Source organism: Mytilus californianus, unplaced genomic scaffold (assembly GCF_021869535.1).
Source record: "Mytilus californianus isolate M0D057914Y unplaced genomic scaffold, xbMytCali1.0.p SCAF_4, whole genome shotgun sequence".
In the NCBI taxonomy this organism is placed as follows: Eukaryota; Metazoa; Mollusca; class Bivalvia; order Mytilida; family Mytilidae; genus Mytilus; species Mytilus californianus.
Window position 1 is genome coordinate 117,213,861 of NW_026262690.1, and position 6,014 is coordinate 117,219,874.

Sequence of the window (6,014 nt, forward strand, 5' to 3'; positions counted from 1 at the left end):
CAAATAGTTTTGTCTTACATTTAAAAACAAGTTCTGTAAAATGTCAGAAGAAATTGGATTCAAAATATACTGAAACTGATGAGCTATTCCCTATATCCATATTCCAAAGGTGATCTAGGTGGTGGTTTGGCGATATAAGCATTCATCCAGACGTACACTTAGCGTGAAACTCGAAGAATGTGCTGTCTGAATGATGCCTCTGAAGGAGGAAGCCTCACTATGGAAGCAACCTTAGAAAGCCAACTTAATTTTTTAGTTTATTAAGATCACCATGTACTGATTGTGCATTGCTTCTGGGGTCATATAGATCCGCGATGGATTGATTTTTTCACTGCAACAGATGTATCAATATTAGAAGCAGCTAGATTAACAAACTTTGATACATGAGTTTTGTTTCGACGCTTTTTTATTTTTTTTTTTTTGCCAATTCCGATTAAAGAAGACGTGTCGCATCCTGTAAGAGCGTGAGCCAGACATCAGTGCTCCAATAACTTTGCATATGTCGTGAACAGGTAAAAACCGTCTTGCATCTTTGGTTGAAGAAACGCTTATAGTTTAAAACCACAAACCTTTCGAAATTGTCCGCCAATAAAATTTGAAATTATTATAAACTTAGGTTTCAACTCCCTCAGGCAAAGTTGACCTAAGATGGATTTGGCTATTTTTGTATGTCCTTTTTGTTAATATAGCCTTTCAACTGTTTCGGTTCTTATGCATCCTTGGCTTTCAAATATTCGGCTTTGAGCGTTCCAGAAAAGCACTTCGGACGCATGCAATTTATAACGTGTTGTTTTCATTTTTTTCATCATGTTTGACATCCGAGGAAAATACATTCTTTGAAGAAAAACATAAGTGTCTGATGATTTTAATATAATGCGACCCTGTAATAACTTTTTACCATCTGTTCATTAGCTAGCACACAGAGACGGCAAAATAATTCTTATATCTGTCTCTTCAGTCAATTACAGATCCGGCACAAAATTGAATCACAGTCTATAGATTTTAAAAAAATCCCGCTAGGAATATATCGTCATGGTCTTGCAAATCAGAATCATTGTAGTGCGGGAGTGCATAGTCACCTACAAATATATCGATATCCCTGTTTATTTTCGAGTGAACAAAGAAATTTCTTAAAATCTCTAATTTATCTGCCTTCAATGACTAGAAGAACCTTAGATCTACCACCATTTGAAATAGACCTCCTTATTCTTTCTGTTGATTTTGAAGATTGTTCCACATTATATCGATCAAACACGTTCACGACACACCCGAAGTTTTCAAAGCAAGCTTTGGTGGTTTTAAAGACCTTTTTACATAAAGACTTTGGACAATACCCATACCATCTCTGATCAGGGATTGTTTTTTAATGCAAGGATATCACACACTCAGCTAAAGGTAAAAATTTCCGCAAAATATCACATGAGAGTGCATTGTAATCATTCTCCATATGAAAATAATTGTCATCTACTAACCAGGCAAAAATATTTATCAGAGAGGTAGGAATAAATTGTAAAGCTGAAGGAATACTCAATTTTGACGGAAATGGATGGTAATAATTTGAAAATTGGAACGATCGAAAACTGCTTTTCACAATTTTTTCTGCATCATGAAGGGTCTGGCAGAAAGAAACAATATGTATCTTGTTAATTATACGACAATGAAAAAACTTTTTTCACAAACAGATCATCGTGTAGATTTTCTGTTAGTTTTTGGAAAGCAACATCATGCTCCGATTGATTTGAAGCATCAGAAGCAAGTTAAATTTTTCCTTTCAGCCAGTAGTTAACAATGCATGCTGAATGATGCAGCGCCTCGTCCTTGAAGTAATCTGTAGAGAGTAAACTTACCGCTGGATAGTCTGACTAGAAATTTGCGTCATTTAAAACTTAATCGGCACTCTCAAATGACTCAATAAGCCTTAATTGCTTATCTCGTTGTATGCCATGGAGCGTGTTTTAACGTCAGTTGATTCATCATCACACGCTGTTGAGCATTGTTTTTTTCCCTAATTCAAATGTATCAAAATGTATTCTTCTTGGAAAATTGAGCGCAACATGACTTAATGAGGTGAATATTGAATAGTAAAACTGCTGTATGAGTATTATAAAAAGGCTTGTAAAAGTTGATTTGTATGTTCTGTCAAACTTTCATATATTAAAACTTCTTGAGTATTGGTTGTTCTACTATTTTTTGTCAAAATCAACTACGGGTGATGTATGTAAGAAATTTAATATACTTTGACAGACGGTATGATTGAAAAAATGTCACATGCAATTGAAATTCTTCAAATTTACTCCATATGTATTTTCATATGATATTTATTTTTGATATCAAATGAAAGCTGATACATTACTCTTTCATTTTAAAGTAAATATTTGCTGATACCTTTATTCGGGAATTAATTATATGCGTTCCCGTGTTTGATGATGAAAAAGAAAAATATCGAAATAATCAAGATTTACCTCGATTTTACAAAAAAAAATGCACCGTGGGAAAAATTCTACGTCAGGGCTAAAATGATAGTATAAAGTTTACTCTATTATCATATGGATTTTCAGCCGTGAGGTTTGTCGGTCCATTAAACTCTTAAAAAAGCGACTTTTTCTTGATTCTTCACTCCACTATTAGTCTTTTAGAAACGCAACGCGCGTTTGGCGAACAAAATTATAACCTTGGTATCTTTGAAAAGTTTTTTATATGATAAAACTACTACAATATCATTTTTAATTACCAAGTCAAACATAACCTGGGGAATCGGTGGCCGAGTGATCAAAGTATTCCAACTACTGTTTCACTAGCCTGTCAACACTGATGTTGTGAGCAGGTGCGTTCGACTCTTATCTTAATTGACTAGGATTGTCAGTTTTCTACCGAAGGTCGGCGATTCTATCCGGGCACTCCGGCTTTCTCCACCAACAAAAAATGACCGACACGAAATAGCCTATAGTGCTTAAAGTGGCGTAAAACACCAATCAACAAATCAATCAAACATAACCTCAAATAGTCATTCCAGCAGCACCTGAATATTTGAAAAAAACTCTCAAGATGTGCTTGTATTTGGTATCATTATTTCCTAGGTAATTTGTTTCTGCAAAGAATGTAGAGCAAGTGGATACGTTCTGTTCAGAGTAAAAAATGCAAACTTAGTTTAAAATGTGATGTTGTTTTCCATTATTTTCAAACTTCTGTACCTCAAACTAAACGTATACCAAAAATAATTGAAGGTCTTGATGGAATTTAGAGAACAGAGAATCATAGGCAAAAAAATAAGAATAAAGAAAAATGGACAAAAAGGAAAAGAAAAGAAAATAATGTGTTGTTATAGTACTTTTTCCCTGGAACTATGGATGTTTAGTTTTTAAGTTAATGTGTTGAGCTAACTTGAACAACGTTTTGTTTGTCTGTTCTCTTACCAATGGCTATTTTCAGATATTGTACTTATTTGAGGGTTTATTCATATTTCCCCAACTTTTGATAAAAATAAAATTCAAGTATGTCCAACAGTAGTTCAGTAAGTTGTTTTTGTGGAGAGGGGGTATACTTATGATAATGTTTTCAGTACATGTGTGAAAAGCATGCATTCTTCTTTCTAATTTTTTTATGTACCAAAAAAGTTTTATCATATAAAAAACTTATCGAAGATACCGGGCTTATAACTTTGTTCGTCAGACGCGCGTTGCGTCACATAAGACTAATCAGTGACGCTGGCATCAAAAAGGTTATAAGGCCAAATAAAGAATCAAGTTGAAGAGCAATGAGGACCAAAAATTTCGAAAGATTTTGCCAAGATCAAACGAAGGTGATTGAGTTAGTTTTGTACTATTCTAAACGCTCAGTAAAATTCAGAACACTCGATAAACTTACTTCTCTTTACTCTAAAAGACTAGGTCTGTTTGATTTCACGTCATAGATTAAGAAAATGCGTAAATCATCCTTTTACAAGTATATGAATGATATTTTTGGGTCGAATCAGTCAACTAATTGGTTATTCCTGGTGTCTCCTCTGTTTCGCTTTTCAATTTTGACATTCTCTTATTTTCAATATTAACTGAACATGCGCAACCCATCTCTAGGTGAAGATGAAATTGAAGGTCGCATGAATACGGATTCAAATAAGCTTGCAGCCAATAATACATTAGCGATGTGTTTGAGTTTTTGACAAAATTTAACCAAACTGAGTACTGAAACCTAAATGAAAATTTTGAGATTCCTCTTTAAGAAATGTTTGAAACCAAAAAAAAACATATTTAATGTGTTTGTCTAAATCGTACCTAATGCCCCTTTATATAAAATATTAATGGATACGAAGGAAGTTTGCTCTCTCCTTCACTCCATTAAAAGGTTACTTTATTTTTAAATATCTTAATGTTCAACACAACGAATCATGAATTTTCAGCAGAATTTTCAAGGGGATGAGCATCTGAAATATTTAACATATAATTCTGTTAAGGGGGGAAGCGACTGCCAAATTTTTTTTCGAAACTAAGGACATGATCTTCAAAAATGTTTTTAAAAATCTGTGAAAGTTTAATGCTACTCTGTTCTTCACAACGCCTGCAAATGTAAAATCTTTATGACACGGGTTTGTTGAAATTATATTTTGATAAATTTATTCAATAAGTATAGAAAATGCTTGATACCGGGGTGTTACAGTAAATAGACCTCTTCACTCCTTTATTTCTTACCGTTTTTGTTTAGAAATCTTTGATAAAATAAATCACCGCAAAACTGGTCCCTTGTTAGTGTTGTATATATTTCTGCTTATACAAATGAGAAATAGAGCCAGTACCGCATGAATAGTGGTAAGTTACATCTTGTTTATTTAAGGTACAGCCTAAAAATTATACGGATTACAATAAAGTACTGAAACCCCAAAATGGTTATCTTCCTTTTTATCAACCACAAATCGAGATAGAGAAAAGTGAAATTAATCAAATCCGAATTGGATGGTGATTGGTGGTCCCTAACAACATATCAAAATTTCAAAATGATTTGATAGTTAGCATCCGGAAACCAATTTCGGACGTTCGTACGTGAAGAAAGTGTGGAAGTACGTAAACGAGTTAAACAATATGCCCGTCACCTCTCGGTAAACATAAAGATACAGAAAGTTAGATTTCAAAGAATTCCCTAATATGCAAGTAGCAGCTCCATCGTTGAAATTCCGAGTGTCCGTCGGTTCTTTAGTTTCCGTGTTTACTGACGAGTTTGCATTTTTAAAAATGCAAACTTGTAACAAGTAAAACGGTCATAATACCTGCTGCATCTGTTTGCTTCTATCTGTTCCGAAATTAAAGCAAACAATGACATTTTTTTACCAGAATCATAACATTTAGACACTTTGATTAGAAGGTTTCAATGATTGCATGTAGATCATAACCAAAAGCCTGTAAAACACATCATAATTCAAATACTATACAATTATTTTGTTAAGAGAAAGAAACGTTAGACAAATGTTCTACAGAAAATCTAAAAATGTTCTTAACGTTTCATTGGATATTAGAAGAGATTTTTACTTCATCGTGAAATCTGCTATAGATATAAGAAGATGTGGTATGAGTGCCAATGAGACAACTCTCCGTCCAAGTCACAATTATAAAAGTAAACCATTGCATTAATGCAATTATCGACGACTGAGAGAAGACTATGGCTAGCATAGCCATTTGGAATTATTTGTGTATGTCTTATCTGAGAACCAGTTTTAAGATGTGTAAATTTCTGGTGACTTGACAGATTTTTGACATGCTGCACTAACATTGACTTTCAGTCTATATCTGAACTATTCACGTTGAATAATCTATCTTCTCATCATAATTCTTAACCATTAACAGAATATTACATACCCATACGTTCATATCCATTTATATACATATATGGAGTTATTTTCTTTCAGAACGATAAGTCTTTCTTTTGAAGAATCAACCCGGACGATACCAAGTTTCAATGAAATTTGCTACAAGGCATGATTAAAATGCAAACTATAATTTACTTAAACATTCAATTCATTTGATAGT